At 37.8% G+C, this 24471-nt stretch overlaps 1 long non-coding RNA gene across 11 annotated transcripts in view; it reads left to right on the top strand.

Annotated features, from left to right (window-relative positions):
* LOC115291598 overlaps positions 1-24471 on the top strand; it is a 147183-nt gene that overhangs the window by 30629 nt on the left and 92083 nt on the right. For 3 of the 11 annotated variants that reach the window (XR_003908555.1, XR_003908554.1, XR_003908553.1), the window contains one exon: positions 13092-13193. The exons of the other annotated variants lie outside the window; for them this stretch is intronic. This is a non-coding gene — a long non-coding RNA (uncharacterized LOC115291598). The remainder of the gene's footprint in view (positions 1-13091; positions 13194-24471) is intronic. 11 annotated transcript variants of the gene reach the window in all.

Genomic DNA, 24471 nt, shown 5'->3' with positions numbered 1-24471 from the left:
ATGCATGGTATGGTAAACACAGTCATTTAAGCGATTCACCCTAGATTATAGTGCTCATTGAAAGAAGTCTTTGGGTGACCAATTAGTTTCTGTTAGAGGCCAGTAGAGCTATGTAAGACCTATAGAGTATACTATTTACTGTTATCATTTCCACAAAGCTTAAATAGATTTACTAACACAAATTGTGTAAATTTTTGCATAAGCCATGGATTGAAAATCAATGATATTTTTGAGTCTGCAAAAAGAACATCACATTTCTTGTAGCCACTGGGTTGAGAGATTCAAAAGACACACAAACATTGTGTCCACAGCTTAAATTTGGTATCAGTTGAATTTACAGCCTTGTCATGTGCCTGCTATGAAGTCTGATAGGAAGGTATGATCAGGAAGAAGTAGGATGGTAAGAATGGAGATTTTGTTATATGGGAGGAGCTTCAAGTCCCTACAAGTTTTGTTGCTAAGTAAAGCAGCCATCCTTCATTCTCTGATGGTACTCTTTTGCCTTTGCTTGAACACCTTTAGTAAGACGTTTAGTAGACCCATTTAAGAGATATACCTGGCGAGGGGAAGCCAATTCTTCTGTCCCACCCTTACTGCTCTCTTTGTCTCCAGTTTTCAACTGTTGTCAGATTGTAGCATGCTCTGGGAACCAATTTAAAAGCAAATCAGTAAAATACAAGAATTCCCATAGCAGATTGCAAAGCTTTGTATCAGAATTGTGTGTGTGTGTGTGTGTGTGTGTGTGTGTGTGCGCGCACATGCGTACACATAGGCATGTGTGTTGTGCATGTGTGTCTAGTAAGTAAGGCCAAAAGGGAACCAATGATTTTTTATCAGGCTGATTTTAGCATGCTGGGGACACTTATGGAAATTCTGGATTCGATGTACCTCTTCAAGCTGGGAGTAATTCTAATTGTTTTCTTGCTCAGTTGACTTATCTAAGAAACAAAGCCTCATACTGTGTTTGAATCAGAAGCAACCAGTGGCACTATTAGTCTAAAAACTAGCAGTTGTTGGGAAAGAAAAGCAAGCTGAACTGTTTTTTCCTCACTAAAAATTTTCATAATATACATAGATTGGAAGAACATAGGGAAAAAAGGAGGAGAAGATAGTTTTTTTCTGATAATACAAGGGAATAAAATCAGACATATTACTCATTTAACAATACAACTTGTTTTTGATTCCTTAGAAAATTCTCAAAATTTAAAATTAGGGAGGACTTTGAGGGGAATGATTCATTCACTCATTTATTCATTAAAGTATGTATTGAATACTCAGTATGTTCACACAGTATTCTAGGTACTGGAGATACAGTGGTAAAACCTAGGCCATGAAAATTCCCTCGTATAGCTTATATTCCAGTGGAGGAAGAGAGAGAATAAGCAAATAAATGGAAATATATGGTATATTACAAGGTGATCTGTGTAAAGAGAAAAATAAGTCAGGATAAGTTAGTATTGCCAGGGTGTGTAAGGGTTTAGTTAAAAAAAGTGTTGCCATGGAAGGTGTCACTGAGAATGTAATTTTTGAGCGATGGCATTGAAGTAGTCTTGTGCATTTCCAGGGTAAGAATATTCCAAGCAGAAAGAATAGGAAGGGCAAAGGCTGTGGACCTGACTGGTTTGATGGAGGAAGAGAAAAGCTGGAGTGGAGTGAGCCAAGGCCATTATAGTAGGGAATGAGGTCAGAAATACAAAGTCAAACCAGTTTGGATTGTTCTTTTACCAATTAGATGAAGAACAGAGGATTACACAGTAAGTAGTGAAGGATTAGAATCCAACATTGATTTTAGACATGTTCCAAAGGCCTCCATCAGCAAGTGGAAGGGAGATATTCAGGATTGGGTCCATCCAGTTGTAAAGGCAGAAATGAGTTGCGTAAGTAGTTTTGTTAATTGTCACCTTGCCCCTTCTTGCTGCATTGCACTTCACTCTCATGGGGTCATTACATCAGATCAGTTGATTGAAGAGGAAAACATTTGAATCTGGTTAAAAAGGTTCTGCACACATTTGTGCCAACCAGGAATACAATGCTGTGACATTATTTCCTCCCTTAGAAATGGCCTTGTAAGATGGTGAAGAAAGGAAATTCTCCCAGTGGACTTGAATATAAACAATATATATTATTATCCACTTTGTTAGTACAAAGCCTGAGGTATCTATACTGATCAATGGGCTGTAGCTAATGGTATAATCAGATTGCCAGGGACCTAAAAGAAATAGAATTGTAAGACTGATCACAAAGAATTGGGGGAAGACATCTATGGATGAATCTCTCTGAATGGGATTCTAAAATGTGACTAAATGTATCCATATGTAAATGACTAACAAAAGGCCATGGTAAATGAAGCTTTTAATTATCAAGTGGACAAGGTGACTCTCTCCATTTATGCTGCTTTACCTCTTTCCCAAGCCTTCTTAGTACTTGATCAAAGTAGTAATGTTGACAGGCATTAAAATACGGACTTTGCTTCAAAAATCAGACTTTGGCTGTGCTTTCGAGCAAAGGTACCAACCCTAAACTTCAGTGTAGTACCATATTCTGGGAAGGCCAGTTAGACTTCTTCTATCGTGGAGGGGATTTTAATATGCCTTTCTGCCCAATTTTTCTTCTTTTCATATCACTATTCATGCTCTGAGTATTTCATACACTATTATGATATTCCATATAAACTTCCTCTGACCAGGAAAGTTTATTTTACAGTTGAAAGAAGTGGGAAAAATGGTGACCATGTAGTCTAAGGCACCCCAAGGCCTAGAAACAGCTGTGGTTTAACTGCAGTCTCAAATACAATACAGCTGAGGTACATCACCTTATGAGTAGAAGACTGTCTTATAATAATATCTCTTAAGCCAAAGACCAATATGTAGTATTATATCTCCTGTAGATTGAAAATATGGTTTGGAGATAGTAGGATGGAAGTGAGAATGGGGCTTTTCCCAATTGTACCTAATAATCCACTGGCAAATTTTTACCTCCTATTCCTGTTCTTTTGGATTTATTTTGAATGTTTCAGTATTAACTAGTAGAATGTTTCTACCCAGGATACAGCTTTCATTAAATCTGAAGCTTACACTGCCTCTTGACCATTTAAGTTTCCTCAGGCCACTGGGTAAATGGGTGTAAAGAAAGTAATGGTCACTGGCTGGTGAGTCCTATTGAAGGTTTCACTACCTGATCGGTACAGAGACAAGCTGGGTAAAACTAATCTTCTGGATGCTCTACTAGTACTATCATGTTCATTCGTATAAACTAACTTAATAAAAGCCTCAAGCAACCCTTTATCAGACGAATCTGTAGCTCAGATACATTAGGACTGAACTTTGAAGTCACCACTGGTTGAAGAGCCATGACTGTCTGGAGTACTTGTTGGAGGCACTCCATGAATGTCATGGAGAAGGGAGAGCATGAATGCTTTCCTTTCTCAACTGAATGCCTTGGAGTTTTTCAAGGGTTTCCTTTCCTTACGGGCCCTAAACTACAATTTTTGCTACCCCTTTCCATGAGTCTAGGAAACTCTGCTCATGAATTAGCTGATGTCATGAGAGGAAAAGCCACTCTCTCAGGTTCACTACTCTGCACCTCCCTCCTTTGTTGGATTTTAGCTCCCCAAGTCCTTATATAGTCTTTGTGGCTGCATGATACATTCAAACAGATTTTTTAAATTTCATTTTTCTAGTTTACTCAGTAGGATGATTGGTCTGAAACAAGCGGACCTGTGATTAGCACACTCATGGAACCATGTTTCTTTCCTTCTAGCACTAGTCTTAGTTTGCAGTCATAAACTCATTTTGTGATAATTTGCTTAATGCCTATCTTCTGTACAATTAGGTAGGTACCACACCTGTTTTTGCTTACTGTAGTATCCATGGCCTACCACAGTGCTAGGTACATAGCAGATTCTTAATATTTAGGAAGCCAAATGAATGGATGAATATTGGACTACTGCTTATTATTAATAATAAGCACTTATTAAATGTAAAGCACCAGGATGAAGATATGACATTGAGTCTGAATATCTCTGATCTCATAGCTTATTGTTTATTCTTAAAACAAAACAAGACAAAATGTTTTTTCCTCTGGATCAAGGCTTTGTCTCACATGGATATTAAATGGCTCAGAAAGGAATGAGTGTTAGGAGAAATCATCACACACAGTGAATGACCATCCACTAGGAGGGAGGAGCTCAAGAGAGTGATACAGAAGCAGCTGGTAGAATAGATCCTAAGCTATCCAGAGCCACTCAGAAAATGGGCACATATGATTGTTGAAAAGTTAGCCTTAAATGCCTGGAGAAGAGGCCACAAAGCATGTGTCTAAGTTTCAGCTGAAGAGAGTTTAAACTGAGTTGATGTAGTGTGAAAATGTCCTGTGGTAGCCCTGAGGAAGGAACAAGAGAGTGAGTAAGTAGTTAGAAACACAGGATATGATACCTGTTAATTCAGAGACTCAGAATCCAGTATATTCGTATGTGTGTGTGTGTGTGTGTGTGTGTGTGCGCGCGCGCGCATGTGTGTGTGTGTGTTTTCATTGTTTTATTTTATGCTTTAAAATGGGGAGACTAACTCAATAATTTATGTTTGATATCTGTATATTTATATCTGTGCATACATATAGATGCATACAAATTAGAGCATATAAATAATGTTTTATTAATGCTCTCTTGGTTGTAAATCCTTGAAAGAACTTTAATTACTTTGTCCATATATCTTAATTAGGCACTGAGAAGTGCCCATGATAGTTACTTGCTGTGCATAAGAACACTAAACACGTTACTCAAGTAATTATCTCAGAAATTCCAACTCTAGTAAAGTGACAAGTCATGAGTTAAATAACAACTAGAAAAACAAAATGGCTCACTGTCCTATGAAAAGTTACTCAGCTTTCCAGTTTCTGGAAGAAGTTGAGTAGGGCAGTATATTTAGAAATAGTGTGTGCATCTGACGTGATTCCAATTAAGCATGTTTCATGATCAACTTTAATTTGCAATTGCATCATTTAAGAAGAAACTTTAATTCAGAGCTAGCAGCTACTGTTGCTTTCAGCTGCTGGTCACAAAGACACCAGATAGGCTAAACAAAGTAGGTGTCATATTCTCTTATGCAACAAAAGTCTAAAAGAAAGCCATGCTAGGCGTGAATGAAAGCTTCATAATCATTAGGGAAGCATAGTCCTATCTTTAGAGCATGGCTTTGAATCTTCAAGGACACATGATGTCTTCAGAATTTCAGTCATTGTGAACATATTTCAGGGAGAAGGAGAGGAGGAATAAATGACAAAAGTGTTGAGTCAGTTGGGCCAGTTTCTTTTGAAGTGGTTTCCAGAAAGCCAGCAGTGATTCTTATATCTTATTGATCTCCTGTCTCAGCAAGGGAGGTTAGGAAATGTAGTCACTGAGCTGGGCACATTGTCACCTGGAATAAAATTGGAATTCAACAGGATACAAGAAAGAAAGGGCAAAATGGATATTGGATTCTGTCACAGAGATTCAAAGTGATCTAAAAAATTTCAGTGCAATAGCTATTGTTAGATAACTAATATATGCTAGGCTGTCTATTATATCCCAGGCCACAAAGACAAATATGATATTGAGCTAGCTATCAAGTATCTATTGTCTAGTGGAGGAGACAGACTACAAATTATGTGGTAATGAAGTTGCAATGGGGTTGTGGGGGAGCAGAAATGAACTCAGTCCAACCCAGCGGTTTGGGCTTCCTGTAAGAGATGTTTCTAGAATCTAAACTTGAAGGAAGGATAAGAGTTGAGTGACATTCCAGGCATGGGGAATACCATAAACAAAGTTAAACATGAAGAAAACATCATTCTTTAATAGGAATTGAAAGCAGTTGGAGATAAGTAGAAGGCAAAATAGAAGGTAGAAGTGAAAAAGTAAATCAAGACTCAAGTTATAGAGAGCCAAATGTGTTAACTATGGAAAGCCTTGGAAGAGGTTTAAGCATGAAATCTCCACAGTCAAATTGAATGTTAATGTCATTCTGAATGCTATGTGAAAGAAGCTTCAAACGAAGGCAAAATTGGGATAAAGAGAGTTATTAGCAGGCTATTTTAGTAGTCAAGGTAAGAAAGAATGGAAACCTGATTAGATAGTAGTAGTAGGGATGGCAGGATTGCAGAACCATGTGGGAGGAATAATTAGTGAACGAAAAGATGTGGGTACATGGAGATAAAGGAGTTTAGAATGACTACAGGATTTCTGCTTTAGGAAACTACGTGGTTGATGGCACCATTAATTGAAATGGTATATATAAGTGTAGGAGGAGAAGGAGGAGTGGACTAGAAAAAGGTGAGCTCACTTGGAGCAGGTTGAGTTTGAAACATCTGTGTCACATCCACTTAGAAATACTCAGGAGGCGATTTGGTATAAAAATCTGAAGCTTGTGATCAGGGTGGAAGAAGTATATTTTTAAGTCATAGCCTCTAGCTAGTAGTGAAATCCATGTGAATAGATGAGATTGTCTTTTTAAAAATAATTCTTTAAAGTTTATTTATTTATTTTGAAAGAGCCAGAGAGAGTGTGAGCTGGGAAGGGGGGAGGGGGGGTAAGAGAGAGAGAAAGAGAGAGAGAGAATGAATCCCAAGGGTCTAGTAGAGTCAGTGCAGAGCCTGACACGAGGCTGGAATTCACAAAACTCTGAGATCATGACCTGAGCTGAAATGAAGAATTGGACACTTAACCCATTGAGTCACCCAGGTGCCCCAAGATTGCCTTCAGATAGAGAGTGGGGAAAGAGAGGGCCAACAAGTTAAGGCAGGAACTTTGCTGACACCAACATTTGAAGAAGAAACACTTGCTAAGGGCAATGAAGAAATAATAGACTGATTGGTTACTGAGTTAAACAAAACAAAACAAACCTGGATTACTCAGGACTTCCTGTGAACCAGGAATAATCCTGCTGTGAACATGACAGATATAGTCTTTTTCTCATGGAGCTTAGGGATAGAGGATTCATTTGTTAAATAGAATGGACCTATGAGAATGTGCCTAATAGGATTATATATGATACAAATGAAACAAACAGTCTGTTGGAGCCTGAAAGATGGTGGCTATGGCTAATTTGGAGAAGGCTTCTCTGAGGAAGTAATATTTAAGGTAAGACCTAATAAGGAAATAGTTAAGTGAGGGGAGTGGGTAGAAACCAAGACAAAAGTAATACTGAGAGTAAATGGAATGAAATAAGGAGCCCAGAAATAGCCTCATTTGTATATGGTCACATGACTTAGGATGAAAGTATCCTATTATAATACAGTGGGAAAAATATGTTTCTTAAATAAATGATGCTGGGTAAGTTAGATATCCATATGGAAAAAAATTAATCTTGACTAGCACTATACATGATACACACATACCAATTCCAGGTGGATTGTATCTTAGTGTGAAACATAAGATAATAAAGCTTTGAGAATATCACGTAGGAAAATGTCTTAGTGGCATTGTAGTAGGCAAAGATTCCTTAAGAGAATATAAGAAGCACCATAAAGGAAAAGACTGATAGTTTCAACTGCATTAAATTTAAGAATTTCAAATTTTCTAAAGTTTTTATTTTAATCACCAGGTGCTCATCTCAACAAGTGCCCTCCTCAATCCCCATCACCTATTTCACTCATCCTGCCACTCACCTCCCCTCTGGAAACCATCAGTTTGTTCTCTATAGTTGAGTATGTTTCTTGGCCTGTCCCTCTCTCTCTCTCTTTTTTCCCCTTTGCTCATTTGTTTCTTTTATTTTTTAATGTTTATCTTTGAGAGAGGGAGAGAGAAAGCATGAGCAGGTGAAGAGCAGAGAGAGAGAGAGGGAGACAGAGGACCTGAAGTGGGCTTTGAGCAGACACCAGAGAGCCCAGTGCAGGGCCTGAAAGCAAGAATAGTGAGGCAAAGTCATATGCTCAACAAACTGAGCCACCCAGGCACCCCTCATTTGTTTGGTTTCTTAAATTCCACACATTAAGGAAATCATGCATTTTCTTTGTCTGACATATTTCACTTAGCATTGTACTCTCGAGCTCCACCCATGTTGTTGCAAATGGCAATTCTATTCTTTTTTGCAGCTGAATAATATTCCATTACACACACACACACACACACACACACACACACACACACACCCCAGATCTTTATCCATTCATCAATCCGTAGATACTTGGGCTGTTTCTATATCTTAGATATTGTACATAATGCTGCTATAAATATAGGGCTGCATGTATCCCTTTGAATTAATGTTCTTGTATTCTCTGGGTAAATACCCACTAGTGTCATTGCTGGATAGCAGGGTAGTTTATTTTAACATTTTGAGGAAACTGCATACTGTTTTTCAGAGTGGCTGCACCAATTTGCATTCCTCTCAACAGTGCAAGAGGATTCTTCTTTCTTCACATCCTTGACAACTCCTGTTGTTTCACGTGTTTTTTATTTTTGCCATTCTGACAGATGTGAGGTGATATCTCATTGTAGTTTTGACTTGCATTTCTTTGATGATAAGTGATGATAAGCCTCTCTTCATGTGTCTGTCGGCCATATGGATGTCTTCTTTGGAAAAATGTCAGTTCATGTCTTCTGCCCATTGGGTGCTGATTTGTATAAGTTATTTATATATTTTGGATAATAACCCTTAATTAGATAGGTCATTTGCAATACCTTCTCCCATTATGTTGGTTGCCTTTTATTTTTGTTGATTGTTTCCTTTGCTGTTAAGAAGGTTTTCATTTTGATGTGGGCCTGATAATTTATTTTCCCTTTATCTCAGGGGACCTATCTAGAAAAAAGTTGGTACAGTGGAGGCCAGATATATTAGTGCCTGTGCTCTCTTCTAGGATTTTTATGGCTTTGGGCCTCACATATAGTTCTTTAATCCACTTTGAATTTATTTTTCTGATGGTGTAAGAAAGTGGTCCAGTTTCATTCATTTGCATGTTGCTGTCCAGTGTTCCCAGCATAACTTTTTTTAAAGATCCTATCTTTTTCCTATTGGATATTCTTTCCTGGTTTGTCAAAGATTAATTGACCATATAATTATGAGTTTATTTATGGATTTCCATTTTCGTTCTGTTGATATATATATCTACTTTTGTGCCAATCCCATACTGTTTTGAGCACTACAGCTTTGTAAGGTAACTTGAAATCTGAAATTGTGATGCCTCCAGTTTGGTTTTCTTTTTCAAGGTTGCTTTGGTTGTGTGGGACCTTTTGTGGTTCCATACAAATTTTAGGATTATTTGTTCTAGTTCTGTGAAAAATGCTATTGGTATTTTGATAGTGATTGCATTAAATGTGTAGATTGCTTTGGGTAGTACAGTTATTTTAACAATATTTGTTCTAATACATCACCATGGAAAGTCTTTCCATTTCTTTGTGTCATCTTTAATTTCTTTCATCAGTGCTTTATAGTTTTCAGAGTACAGGTCTTTTACCTCTTTGGTTAGGTTCATTCCTAGTACCATATTATTTTTGGTGCCATTGTAAATGGGATTGTTTTCTTAATTTCTCTTTCTGCTGCTCCAGTATTGGTGTATAGAAATGCAACATATTTCTGTAGATTGATTGAATTTTACTTATTAAAATAGGCAAGTCAAGGAGCAGAGGAGATAATTGCAATATGGGTGTTTGACCAAGGATTCTTATAAATCAGAGATAGAAACCTAATAAAAAATGACAAATGACTTTAAAAGCACTTTACAAAAGTATTTCCAAGTGGCAAAGAAGCACATGAAATGCTAACTTAGTCATTAGAGAAATGCAAATTTTAACACAAGAAGGTACTACTACATATTCATTGAAACAGTTATAATTAAAAAGACTGCTAATATTAAGTGTTGATGAAGAAGATGTAGAACAATTAAAATTCTCAATGTTACTAGTGAGTTCATATTGGTAGAATCCTTTCAGAATTTATTTTTTTGCAAGGTCTATTATGTAGCTAAGCACACAACCGTATGAATTAGTAATACTATTCCTAGTTGTACACCAACAGAGCTACATACATTTGTGCAACAAAAAAATATGTATATGAATGTCCTCAGCAAGTTTGTTCACAATAGCTTTAAACTGGGAACAACCAAAATGTCCCTCAGCAGTAAAATGGATAAATTGTGATATAGTTATATAATAAAGTCTACAAAGTCATGAATAACAATGAATCAGCTACTGCCCTGTGTAACACTGTGGAATGAATTTGGCATACATACCTTGTTTTTTTTTAATAGTTTACTGTCAAATTGGTTTCCCACCCAGTGCTCTTCCCCACAAGTGCCCTCCTCCATCACCACCACCTCCCTTCCCCCTTCCACCCTCGGTTTGTTTTCAGTATTCAATAGTCTCAGGTTTTGCTTCCCTCTCTCTCCCCAACTCTCTTTCCCTCTTCCCCTCACCATGGTCCTCCATTAGGTTTCTCCTGTTCTCCTGTTAGACCTGTGAGTGCAAACAGATGCTATCTGTCCTTCTCTGCCTGACTTTTTTCGCTTAGCATGACACCCTTGAGGTCCATCCACTTTGCTACAAATGGTCATATTTCATTCTTTCTCATTGCCATGTAGTACTCCATTGTATATTTATATATATACCACAGCTTCTCGATCCATGACCCAGCAATAGCACTGTTAGGGATTTACCCAAGGGATACAGAAGTGCTTATGCACAGGGGCACATGTACCCCAATGTTCATAGCAGCACTGTCAACAATATCCAAATCATGGAAAGAGCCTAAATGTCCATCACCTGATGATTGGCATACATACATTTGAGGGGAAAAAAGCAGACAGGAAAACACAGTTTATGGTTCCACTTACTAAAAATATTAAAAAACTAGCAAAGTTAATGGGTGGTGATAAAAGTCATAATGTCAGTTTCTTTTGGGAGTATAGGTGGAATACTTGTCATGTTTTACGTCCTGACCTGTGGCCGTGATAAGGCTGTATCCACATAGTAAAAATTCAGCAAGATGTACATTCAGTAAAAAGTTTATAGGGGCACTGGGGCACCTGGGTAGCTCAGTTGGTTAAGCATTCAACTTCAGTTCGGGTCATGATCTCGTGGTTCCTGGGTTTGAGCCCCGTGTTGGGCTCTTAGCTGACAGAGCCTGGAGCCTGCTTCAAATTCTGTGTCTCCCTTTCTCTCTGTCCCTTCCCTGCTTATTCTGTCTGTCTGTTACTCTCTCGCAAAACTAAATAAACATTAAAAAAATAAAAAGTTTATATAAAAACTGAACATGTAGAAACAGAAAGTAGAATGGTGGTTACCAAGGACTGATAGGTGGAGGAGTTCAGGTGGTGTTGCTCAAGGGTACAAATTTGCTGTTAGTAGGTAAATAAGCCCAGGAGATCTAATGCTAGTGCACAGGATAGTGATTATGGAAACAGTATTATATTATAATCTTCAAATTTGCCAAGAGACTAGATATTAGTTGTTCCCACTACAGAAAAGAAATGACAGTTGTGTAATGTAATGGAAGTGTTAGCTGGGTGGTAATCATATTGTGATATTTAAATGTATCAAATCTATACAACATATACCTTAAACTTACACTATGTTGTATGCTAATTATATATGAATAAAAAACCTCAGACTTTGAAGAGGGCTTGTGTGTATGAGATAGGTACTACATAGTCATAGTTCATTTGTCTCAGGGTAACATTTGGAGGTTTTAAAAACAGATTTTTTTCCATTTCCACACTTTTTTTTTCAATGTTCCATGGTCATTACCATTTCAGGCAGTGGCATCCATTATTTAAGAGGAAAGAACAGATTTAGCCTTAGAAAAAGAAGTGAATTGATTATTTGAAACTCATAACAGTGATAAAGATCTTGAAAACATAAGTTTTCTTTTTATCCACCCAGTTTACTAAGATTTGATGGAAAGCCTGAGTTTCCAATGAAGAGCCTAATTCTTGAGCCAGAAAGTTTTCCTGAATCTCTCTAAAGCAGGATTTTTAGCATCAATGGTCAAAGCCTAAAGAAATAGTACATAGAATTTATCTATAAACAGGAGTGTAGGAGAGAATAGACTCAAAGCCAGTTTCTTTCTGACATACAGAGGAGAGTTTTTGTTTTTGTTTTACATTCTTGGTAATGAGTGGAGCTTTAGAATAAAGGGAGCAAGAGAGTTAGTGGCTGGTGTGAATTTCTAAGAAACGGTTGAGGCACCCTCTCCCTCTCAAGTTTTAGATCTTGATGGAATAGGATTGGGGATAGGAATGTCTGCCCTGTTGGTGAAACTGAGAGCAGAGACAGCCTTTATCTTGCTTTCCTAGGAGCACCATGGAGAGATCACTGTAGTCCTGGAGGAGCCTTGCCTCCACCATAGCACTGGAGTGATAAGAGCAGAGGTCAAGTGAGATGTCGGGCCGAGTGGATTTAAGGGCGACTGGAGACTTTGGCATACACATGTAGTGTGATGTGGAAAAAGCCACAGAGTCTTTGTGTTTCCTGAGAGAAAGAAAGGCATATCAAGTGCTAAGAGACAACAGCCAAATCCAGGACATGGAAAAGTCTCTGTGTTTTTTGGGATGAATGAATCAGTGTCTTTTCCATTGGGAAAATTATACAAGTGTAATGCTATCCCCCTCTCCAGTAATTTCCTCAGGATAGTTGCCCCACAAGGTGTTACATATAACAGACCAGGCCACAATCGTGTCCTTGGAAAACCACAATCAGAATCAATCCTCCTGTAGTAGCTTGCTCAGTGCCATAGATTCTGGTATTCTCTCTCTGCCCACCAGTCCCTCAGGAGTGAGGGTGGTGGTTAACTTCTGAACTATAACACTAAAATACCTGTGGTTCAGCTTCTTGTTGAATAATAAGGTGGCAATGTTATTCAGGAACCATACCTAAATGTGATTTCTATATGTGACCAATCAATTATATATTAACGTTATTTTTGGGCCCCTTAGAACACAAACTACAATTTCTCCTCAATACAGACTGTGTTTTGAATGGATGTTATGGCATTTTCTTTCCAAATTCATTCCCCATCACTCAAACACATTAGCTGTGTGTGTGTGTATGTGTGTGTGTGTGTGTGTGTGTGTGTGTGTGTGTGTGTCTTCTCTCCTGTCATGCCTCATCCTAACTTTCCCTTAAACAGGTGGATGAGGCTGTTTTCAGCGGAAGAGGTGAACTTACTCTCAGCAGATCCATAAGAGAGTCCCGTTAGGAGTTACCTGTCAGGTTCCCTGGCCTGTCTCTGGTATGTCCTCCCTGCCATTCCATGGTTACTCCTTAGTCCACCTACAATAGAATCCCTTCAACCCAAGCACTGGTGGGAGCCGGCAGCCTTAACTTGTCCTTAGTATCCTAGACCTATCTTTCAGTAAGAAACACATATCCCTGGAGATCTTGATGGGGGAACTACAAACTGGGAAGATATTTTCACTTAAAAATTAAAATAATTAGGCATTAACATTCCAGATCCCATGTAAGGTATTGGTGTTCTGTTCTGTATAGATCTGACAAGAGCCAGTTCTTTCTGTTTGTCTTTATTTATCTTTCCATCTCTTCACCTTTCTCTCTCATGTTCTCAAATGGCCTTTGGATAAACCAGTGGTGGTTTATTATAAGCACAGACAATAATCTAGTGGGGAATGAGAAATAGAGGGTCATGACTGAGGAGGCATCAATAAGAGCAGGAAGAAGATCCCAGACATTTAGCCCTTATAGGCCTATATGGTTGTTTATTTGCGCTGACATTTAGCTTTGGGTTTCCTGGTAGTCAAAGCAAGTAAAAAGACTTAATACTTCTTTTCAGGGACAAAAGGAAGTATCTCAGTTCCTAGGAAGGCAAAATGCTTTTAGCACTAAGTTCCGAAAAGCATTTTCAATGTGGTGCTTCATACAAGGGGCATTGAATGAGACAGTAGACAATGTTCTTGACTTTCTCCTCCTAGTAAGTGCAGGAATGGATTTCTTACAATGGTCTCTTGTGTTGTCTTTAGATAATGGTGACATAACCTTAAAATGCATCTTAAGAGGTGATTCTATTAAGACCCACCTCAATTAAATAAAAGCTGTCCAGACCAAATAAATTTGGTCTATCTGAAGCACTGGGTCATCCGTAGGACCTGTCCACAGAAAAAAGCTGAATACATTCATTTTTTTTCCCCTGGGAACAGTCCATATTCATTGCCATTGGTGCCATTCAGTTCTCTTAGCCATCTGAGTACTCCTTTCTGGCTCCAACTTAGTTGCTCCCTTTTTGTTTAATCTTTGGTGTCTTGCTCCCAGCTACAATTATTATTTCATAGGAGCTAGAAGAGTCCTAGTGTCAACTGAATTTTGAAATAGCTGAGTTTTTAAAAGAAAGATTTTTTTTCTAATTATTGGTCTTTTCAGAACTTTTCATGCACTAATATATACTGTGACTCTCTAAGAAAAATACTGATTAGTATTTTTCAACCTTATCTGAGCATAGAATTCCTTTATCATGTTTGAAACACTTTCTGGGAAGTGCTCTTGGAAGCTATTCTTTGAAAATATCTCAGTGTTAGCCCTAACAGGGTGCTGGTGACTTAATATAGGACTAATGATGGTCAAGAAGTCTTTGAAATTCAAAGCCATGACTCATCAGTAGAGCATCCTTGGTGCCCTGGCAAGCAAATGAAATATACTTGGGCAGGAGGTCCTTCCTGGAATCTTTCAGTTCATACCTTGTATTTATAAGATCAGCTCCCACAGTTTTGGACACAGTTTTATTTATTTTTTTTTCATTTTTTGTAAGTTTGTTTATTTATTTTGAAAGAGAGAGAAAGTGTGAGCAGGAAGAGAAAGAAAGAGGGAGGGAGAGAATCCCAAGCAGGCTCCACATTGTCAGTGCAGAGCCCGATGCAGGGCTTGATCTCTTAACCATGAGATCATGACCTGAGCCAAAATCAAGAGTTGGTTGCTTAACTAACTGATGGACATAGTTTTAAAGTGTTTCTTTTCTTATGAAATCAAGATTGTATTCTTCAGCTTAATCTTTGGATTCCACCTGAAAAAAAGTAGCCAATAAAAATACTTTTGAGGCTATTTGAAATATAACTGTTTTATAAACTACCACTTAAACAAAATAGTGCATTATAGTCTTTGAGCAAGAATTATAAATAATATACAACATAAGGACTTTAAAAATATTCAGTACTATCAATAGGACAGGAAATCATTAGGATAAACATTTTAAATAGTTGTTGAGAAGATGCTTCAAAATAAAATATTTAATTAGTGACATCAAGCACTTCCTGTATGGAAACTTATAATTCTTTAAAACTGGAAATTATAAAAGATTGTGAGACTAGAAAAAGTGGAAACAGATCTCATTTTTTTACATCTTAGAAATAAACATTTGTAACCATCTGAAGTATATTTTCTGGATTGAGGACAAGAACAATAACCTTACAAATTTATCTTTGAAATGTCACTTTTAACTTTTAGTGGTTGAACAATACTATAGTTTTTTTCTCCATCACACTGAATACAGTATTAAATATTTTTAAAAATAGAATTTTAACATCTTGAAGTAAAAGTAGTTTTTAATTCTCTAAAACTATAATATTAGTTACCAGTGAATGGAATTCTGTCTGAAAATTAAGTCTTTCCATTATGATCCAGTGAAACTAACCTAACATTCTTAACTTTTTTACTCTTCTGTAACATTTTCTATTTACCTACAGGAAACTCTCTCCAATGTGTGATAAACTCCTTTTCATCTTCTGAAATCCAACCTAGCTTTCTTTTCCAGGAAGTCTTTTCTTATCCTCCTCTTAGGTTGCATATGTATTTTAACAATCTTTCCTTTGTGCTAACTTTGCACTCATACATACATTTTTATTTTTCCATTTATCACACTATGTTTTTATGGCATTTTCCCTATATAGAGTGTGAGTTCATGGAAGACATTAACTACATCTTATTCATTTCTACATTTTGTAATTGAAATTTATACTACAATACAAATTTGTACAAAATATGCTGCTTCTTTTATATGCTGTTATTGATCTTATCTAGCTTTGGATACTCCAGTTCTGCAGCTAGTGGGAGCATGAGTATGGTAGGAAGCACTTAAATTCCCTCTTAGAGGTGACTCAAGCTCTTCTGGTTTAACAAGTGTTTCTTTGTGATTGATTTAATTTTTGTAATTAATCTTTAGGGGGAATGGTAGAATAAAATAGCTCATCAGGTCAAAGTGTAATCTCCCTGTTAAGAATCTTTCTCCCTACCTCTTATGAGGTTTCCTCTTTCTTCTTTCTCTCCAATGTGGCATATTTGTTCTGCGAGAATATTGAATTGTTTAATGTAGTGTGGAGGTAGTCTTCTGGCATTGGACTACCTTCTCTATTCTTGGTCTCTGTTGAGTGATTAGGTTGTTCAGTGCCTGAATTTCTTCAGCTCATTTCCATAGAGCATAGGTTGTCTCACCTTTTCTACTTGGGTTACCTGCTGGGCTCTCCTCTTGAAGTCTATAGTATCTTCCACTTGTGGAAGAAAACCCAGGTTTTTCTGGGTTCTGTGGTTTATCTCTCCTGATACTGAATCCTTCAAATGTCTCAACACCAAGGCTCCTAGGCAACTCATTTGGGCCATGGGAACTCCAGGATCTCTTACATGCTAACTATTGGTCATGGAAGATAAAGATGCTCAGTTCCATTTTCTCATGTTTACTTTTCTTTGGTTGAGAGGGGCTGCTTTAAATGATAGGAAAATTTCAAGAGAAAGAACAGTTTCTATCTCTCAGATCTCAGCTAAGGGAATGACCATTCAGAAAATCATTGTCATAAGGGTACTGACAGAATCGAGAAAAATGGAGTAGACTTTGCTGTTCTTGTTGTCAGAAAGGGAGCATTCAGTTAGCCTGTGCTATGTTATTGAACCTTGCTAGAAACTGTGGTTATGTCAGATTGGAAAGCTGATCTAGAATTGCTGAAGTATAATAACAGGAAGCAACTATTGTGTTTCAACATAACAAATATAATAAAAAAAACTGAAGGAAGGTAATCAGTTTCCAGCTGTAGACATTTCAATAACTTAGAGGCTGTTGGGATTCATATCCTTAAGAAACAGAGATATTGTCAAAATCTGTATAATGATTTCTATTATTATTAGTTCCCAGGAAAAACTGCTATTAAGGTTGGCCAATGAAATTGCTTCCATCTCATTGTGTAATCCTTGGGGAAATAACTGAATGTGAAATAATTCTTCATACTTCTTCCGTTAAAGTACTGCTGTAAAAGAGTAGAATCTGGTGGGTAATGGATAGCAAACTAAGGCAGTGAATAATATCTGATACTCTCAGAGATCACGTGACTTGGCATCACCTGCTTTTCCTCTTCTGCTGAAAAGCTCTAAAAAGTTTTGAGAAGCTATGAATATAAAAATTATAACCCAAAAATTCCCAGCAGGCTGACTTATTTGCTGAAACACTTAAAACTGGCAGGTGTTTTGGGAATATGTGGCATCAAAAGCCTTTTTCTCTCAGCTAAAGCAATCTTTCACACTGAGGTATAAAATGTTATCAAGATTCATACAGGAAAATGCTGAAGCACTCTGTTCTTTTTCTTCCTCATGTCTGTGCTTGTGTGTGTGTGTTTGTGTGTGTGTGTGTGTGTGTGTGTTTTCATTTTTAAGTCATTGTAGGCATTTTTTTTTTGTTTCTTTTTGTTGTTGAACAATCAGCCCTTATTTACTCTTTAATTCTTTGGACTTAATAGCTTGTAGACAAATGAAAACATATTCACTCTACAGTTAGTGAATCAGAAATTCTCTGATTTTTTTCCTTTCTGAAATTCTATAGGAATTACAGGCATTATCATTCAATTTAGCACTTAATTATATGTCATTTTGTCATTGCTTACACTACTTATTGTGTTTGTCATATTCCCTACGTAATGGGTTTTTGTATATCTGAGTGTAATGGTTAATTCGATGTGTCAGCTTGACTGGATCACTGGGGTGCCATACTTATGTCCAAACATTGTTCAGGCTGCGTCTGGGAGGGTGTTTCTGAATGAAATTAGCATGTATGTCAATCAGTAGACTCCAAAATGTGGGTGAGTCCCATCCAAATAATTAAAGACCTAAGGAGAACAACAACAACAACAACAACAACAAAAACTGAGTAAGACTGAGTAAGAGGGAACTCTTTGCCTGACTGCTTTAAGCTGGGACCATGGTCTTTTTCTGCCTTCAGACATGAACTGAAACATTGGCTCTTCACTAGTCTGGAGGCTACTAATGCTCAGGCTGGAATTTATGGCACTAGTCCTCCTGGGTCCTGATGACTGCATATTTTGGGAATTCTCAGCCTCCATAGTCTTAAGAGCCAATTCCTTAAATAGATCTTATTATTTATTTATTTATTTATTTATTTATTTATTCATTTTATTGTTTTGAGAGAGAGAGAGAGAGCGAGAGCAAGCATGAGTGAGGGAGAGGGGCAGAGGAAGAGAGAGAGAATCCCAAGCAGGTCCCAAGCTCAGTGCAGAGCCCCACATGGTGCTTAATCCCAGACCTGAGCAGAAATCAAGAGTCAGAGTCTCTGAACCACCCAGGTGCCCAATAGATCTCCTTATGTATCTACATATATCCTACTAGTTCTGTTTGTTTGGAGAACTCTGACCAATACAATGGATCATATCTCTGATTTTCATTTCATGTTATCCATAGCATGTAGGCCATCATGCTTATGTTAGAGACTTAAAATGGACTTTTAGAAGCAAAGTGATTCATGAAATGTAGTCAGTTACCCTGAGACAAAATCTTTACAACACATTTGTTAAATGCTTGAGTGCATGTACTATTGCACTTGTTGGTTTTGACAAAGGTGTATATAAAGGCAGTGACAAATGTGGTATTGATCTTGATTAGGTGCTGTCAAATGAGCTAAATTTCAATATTTGAATGATGAATTGTAGTTACAGCACATTATACATCATGATTCTCATCATGAAAGATTATTTAAATGACAGTTTAAACTCATTTAGTCAAAAGCCTGTGAAGAATATCTTGTGAAAATTCATGATATTGTAAGTGGTATAAGAAAGGCTCTATCACTGCTGCCTGTAAGATTTGTAAATCAATTAAGGTATGTCATCTTTCCTGTAGCAATTAGTGCTTTTGACCCAGGTCATGGGATGCATTTAGAGTTGTTTTTAAATAGTTGTGTTAAATATCTTGTCTGATTTCACCTATGACCCTTGACATGGATTTGTAGGAGGGCTTGTTGAGATGAAAGTTTTAGCATGTCATAAAACAGAGGGAAGCTATAACTGACTTATGTCAAATTGAACTCTGTGGTTTTGACCTGGTTGGGGTTGTACAGTAAATGAATTAATGTTAGAAGATGTGCCAAACCATTAACCAGAGATAAGTAAGCAGAGAAACACATTTGTTATGAGTGTACCATGATTCTCTTTACTTCAGAGTGTGATGCCACAAGTTGTCTTCACACTTGAGTATTGTAAACTCATATTTATTGAGACCAAACACTTATGCTCTTTATTATATATTATGAAGATAACTTATGAAAATATTAAATGCTTCTTTTCTCCTGAGAAAACAGCTGAAATACCTCAGCTGAAAAATCTAAGAAAATAGAAACACCAAATCAACAAGCATAGAAGAAAAGTTTCCTCTGAAATATCTGGTATTCTGCATTTGCCACTAATTTTCATATGCATTTCAGAAATATTTTTCCTGAGAATTTTCCAGATTGCCCATAGATATACTGAAAAGTACAATACATGCTAATGTGGCCCACTTGCTGTTGAGCATGATAGAGTTAAATACTCCTCCACTGCAACTTCTAGGTTGAACATTGCTGCTATTTCAGGGGCAGTAGCAAGGCATCCCTGTTATTTTCCATGGTGGGTCTTCAAGTCTGCTCTCACTAGTAGTTTTTCTTCCTCTTCAATGTGATCAAAATAAAGCCCTCTCTATCACCTCGACATAGTGCAGATCTGTGGTGTGGATGTTCCCCATGGGACACAGAGGACTCAGAACAGAAACAAGTACAAGATGGCATTTTGTAAATATAGTGTATACCAGGGAAAACACCCACTTCACAGCATAACTATTAAAAGCAGGTCTAAATGAAACATTGAGCAATCCCATCAGCAGATAGTAAGAATAACAATTTTGCTAGAAGGAAGTATACTCTGGAGCATGCCTGTAAAACCACAAACTGTGTGGCTTTCAACAGAAAGGATGCAGAAATTGGATAAACAGATAAGAGAAATAGGGCCTGGACTGAACCCCAATAGAAATGATTTTCTAAATCATCCCTGAGTAAAGACATTTTCACCAAATACCTTGAGGAAAATATTGGAAATTAATATTAGGATTTCTCTCTGTGACATCTATTATTTTTCAGTGTATAATATTACTATATTCATATTATTAGTGAACCATACAGTAAAATAAGTGAGATAAAGTGAGATAAGTGTCTTTTTTTTTTTTTTTTACAAATAATTGTACAAGTATTTAATTGCATTTGGGATGAGACACATGAAGGAGAAATACAAGGTTATAAGAGGATGCATATCAGGGGAAACTAATGTAGGTGGAGTATTGTATTTATTAATGGTGGATGAGTCATGGAAAACTTCCCTTTGGGAGTCATCCTGAAGTCTATATTTGACAGCTGCACAGGTGTCTTCAGAGATGGTCTAATAGTAGACATAGAGAATTGGGGATAAACCAAAAATAATTAGACTGGATTGTTTCTTTTTTTATTTAAAAAAATTTTTTAATGTTTTTTTAAATTTTATTTTTGAGAGAGAGAGACAGTGTGAGCAGGGGAGGGTCAGAGAGAGAAGGAGTCACAGGATCTGAAGACAGGCTACAGGCTCTGAGCTAGCGGTCAGCGCAGAGCCTGACATGGGGCTCGAACCCACGAACCGTGAGATCATGACCTGAGCCGAAGTTGGATGCTTAACCGACTGAGCCACCCAGGCGCCCCTAGACTGGATTGTTTCTGAGGTCTGTTCTAATTCAAACATTCAAAGATGTATGTTAATGGCTTCTAAGTTTTAACCTACACAGAATAGGTCTCATTGGCTCAACAGACAAAAGCATGGACAATAGAAAGTGTGTGATAAATATTCTTTGACTCCAACAGACTAGGATGCTTTGGGGTCACTAGTAGGACCAACCAAAGTAGGGGTATGTTTCTGCTGATACCAGCCACAGGAAGCAACTCAGAAACCTGAGTGTTTCATGATCTGTAGAATTTATTCATTTTCCTTTGCCACATGTCCATATAAGGGGATACCTTGCTCAATGAAGTAAGTAACTATCATTTTTATTGTACAATGCAGATCTGTTCTATCTGAATTAACCCTTTTATTGTCACAAAGTTCTTTAAGAGTTAAAGTGTGCTCCACCTATTGTTGTGGGTAACTGGACTCAGAAGACACTACCTGAAAATAGCTCTCTCCATCTGGGAAAACCTGGAAATCAGTCATTTGCCCAGAGTACTGCCTTTGCCTTACCTCATTTCAGTCTTGAGGGAATTAAACCATATCTACCTTTTTGGGACATCATGAAGTCTATATAAGAGAGTTTGAGGGGGAAAAAGTAAATGTGATTGAAAAGAATGTCTCCAGCACATTACTAAAGTGGCGATGCTCAATCCCTTAGTAAGTCTGACTAGTCTTGTCTGTGAGAGTATGCTGGAGGAGAACTCACACATTTCCTATTCCCAACTAATATCCATGCATTCTCAGGAAACATCCCTCCTACACAACTCCAGAAATGGAAGCCAGTCAAGTAACAAATATTTATTCATCGTTTATATGGTCCAGCCTTGACTTGAGCATGAGGTATACAGGAGACTAACTATGTTCCTGAACTTTGAGTAATTGTTCTAATTACATAAAAACACAAAAGAGAGAATTGTTACGACCCAAAATATTTCATATTAGCAGAGCGGCAATAAGATACAAATTGAAAGAAATTAGTGTGACCTGCAGCAAAAAGGTTTCATGGAAGAGACATAATTGGAGATACTTGTTGAATGAGAAGGACAGGGGAGAGGGAGATGGACATGTAGATAGGAGGAGCAAGGCCACCATGCTAATAAACCCATCCCAGATCTGTGCATCATCCCTGGACTTCGGCCTGGCTTTCGCAGGCATCATTGGTACTGTATTTCTATTGTTAATGTCATAGTGCCCACATACAGAATGATTTCTGTGACTGTCTTCTTAAAACTCAGTTTCTGACATTAAGTTGCCTCACATTTCAACTCTACTCCACCACCTTGACTATTTGTCTTCCATGCGGAGAAAGAGTTTAAGAGAGAGACATGGTTTTGATCTTAATATTTATGTGCCTCGTTTTCTCAGGATGAGTTATTCCTTCTTTCTGTTTTTCAGTTGTGTCCCCAAATCTCTGTAAAATAAGATACCGATTGTGATAAAGATGTCTGTACTCTCAATCACTTATATAGTCTTCTTATTCCTGATTCCCAGGTAGACTACATTTTCTGGGCTCCCTTAAAGGCAGGTCTAACAGTGTGAGTGTCTGGGGAGTTGGGAGGGAGCAGGAATCATGGCACCATTAATAGACTGGTGTGGCGAGTGTCCCCTGTCCAATTTTCTTTTATTCCCTGGCTAATTGGGGAGCACTACAGAGAAGCACATAAGGACTGGACCTTGGGCAGGAATGACCCTGGTCCCTGAGTTGTGAGTGTAGGACAGAGCCTCCCCTCCCCTCTGTCACTACTCATATTGGATTGTGTCCTTGTCATGTGTCATGAGATGAACTAGAAAGGATCCTGGTGAGCTGATTTCCCAAAGCAGTATCACTGTCAATTTAAAGGATTATGGATACATTTGTCACAATGGAGCTGTGAACTTAGTTTCTGGTAAACTTTTCAAAAAAGTGTTTCTTTGGAAATAATCTCAAGAGAAGAATGTTTTAGTGCAATGTGATGGTTAATTTATGGGTCAACTTGGCTAAGCTATAGTACCCAGTTACTTAATTAAACTCTAATCTAGCTGAGGCACCTGGGTGGCTCAGTTGGTTGAGCATCTGACTTTTCATCTCAGCTCTTGATCTCAGGGTTGTGAGTTCAATCCCCACATTGGCCTCTGAACTAGGCCAAAAAAAAAAAAAAAAAAAAAGGAAAGGGGAAAAAAATGACCTCTCTAATCTAGTTGTTGCTATGAACCCATTTTGTAGATGTGGTTAACATTTACAATCAGTTGACTTTAAGTAAAGGACATTAGCCTTGATAATGTGGATGGGCCTCTCATCAATCAATTGAAGACCTTTAAAAAGCAAAACCTGAGGTTTCCTAAAGAACAAATTCTTCCTCAAAGCTGTGGCATCATTTCTTCCCTGAATTTCCAACCTGTCAACCTCCCTTACCACTTTCAGACTGCCAGCCTCCATGATTGCATACACCAGTTCCTTAAAACAAATCTTTTCTTAAAATTTTTAGTGTCTTTTACTTATTTTTGAGAGACAGAGAGAGACAGTGCAAGCAGGGGAGAGAGAGGGAGGCACAGAATCTGAAGCAGGCTCCAGGCTCTGAGCTAGCGGTTAGCACAGAGCCTGATACGGGGCTCAAACCCACAAACCGTGAGATCATGACCTGAGCCGAAGCTGATGCTCAACCGACTGAGCCACCCAGGCGCCCCTACAACAATTCTCTGTACACACACGCACACACACACACACACACACACACACACACACACACACACATACACACCCACACACCCTGTTGGTTCTGATTCTCTGGAGAACCCTGACACAGGTGGGCAGTCATTTTTGTATTATTTATGCCTCAGGAGTGGCAATTGCTAATATAATGTTTTGAACATAAGTTTTCCAATAATATATGTTAAATGGATCAATGAGTAACCAAGTGGAGATTCAACTACTATGAAAGTTAATATTGAGGCTTTCAAGTAAAAAATGAAATTTCAGTCTTATGGTGATATAATATTGAAATTTTCTAAAATAAGAATATTCATACAGTCATGCATTTTTTTTTAGTCTTAAGAAGTAAAATCAAGTAGCCCCCCCTCCCCCATATAAACTTGAAATAATGTTGCTATCTAAGACTCTAATAGTTTCCATTTTATCAGCAAGTAATGAGGGGCACCTAGGTGGCTCAGTCAGTTGTGTCCAACTTCGGCTTAGGTCATAATCTCACAGTTTGTGGGTTTGAGCTCTGCACTGGGCTCTGTCCTGACAGCTCAGAGCCTGGAGCCTTCAGATTCTATGTCTCCCTCATTCCCTCTGCCCCTCCCCTGCTGACACTGTTTCTGTCTCCTTCAAAAGTAAACAAACATTAAAAAAATTGTATCAGCAAGTAATGATACAAGTTTGCTCTTACTTTCTGTATTGAGTAAATGTATTTCACTATATGAAAATTTCTGGTGCCCTCTGGTGGACATAGTTCAAAAAATGAAAAGCATATACATATACAGTAGTCCCCCCTTGCGCACAGTTTCACTTGCCACAGTTTCAGTTATGGTCTACCA

This window comes from Suricata suricatta, chromosome 5, assembly GCF_006229205.1.
Source record: "Suricata suricatta isolate VVHF042 chromosome 5, meerkat_22Aug2017_6uvM2_HiC, whole genome shotgun sequence".
Lineage (NCBI taxonomy): Eukaryota > Metazoa > Chordata > Mammalia > Carnivora > Herpestidae > Suricata > Suricata suricatta.
Note: the sequence above shows the minus strand (reverse complement) of the source record. Positions and strands in the feature narration are given on the sequence as shown.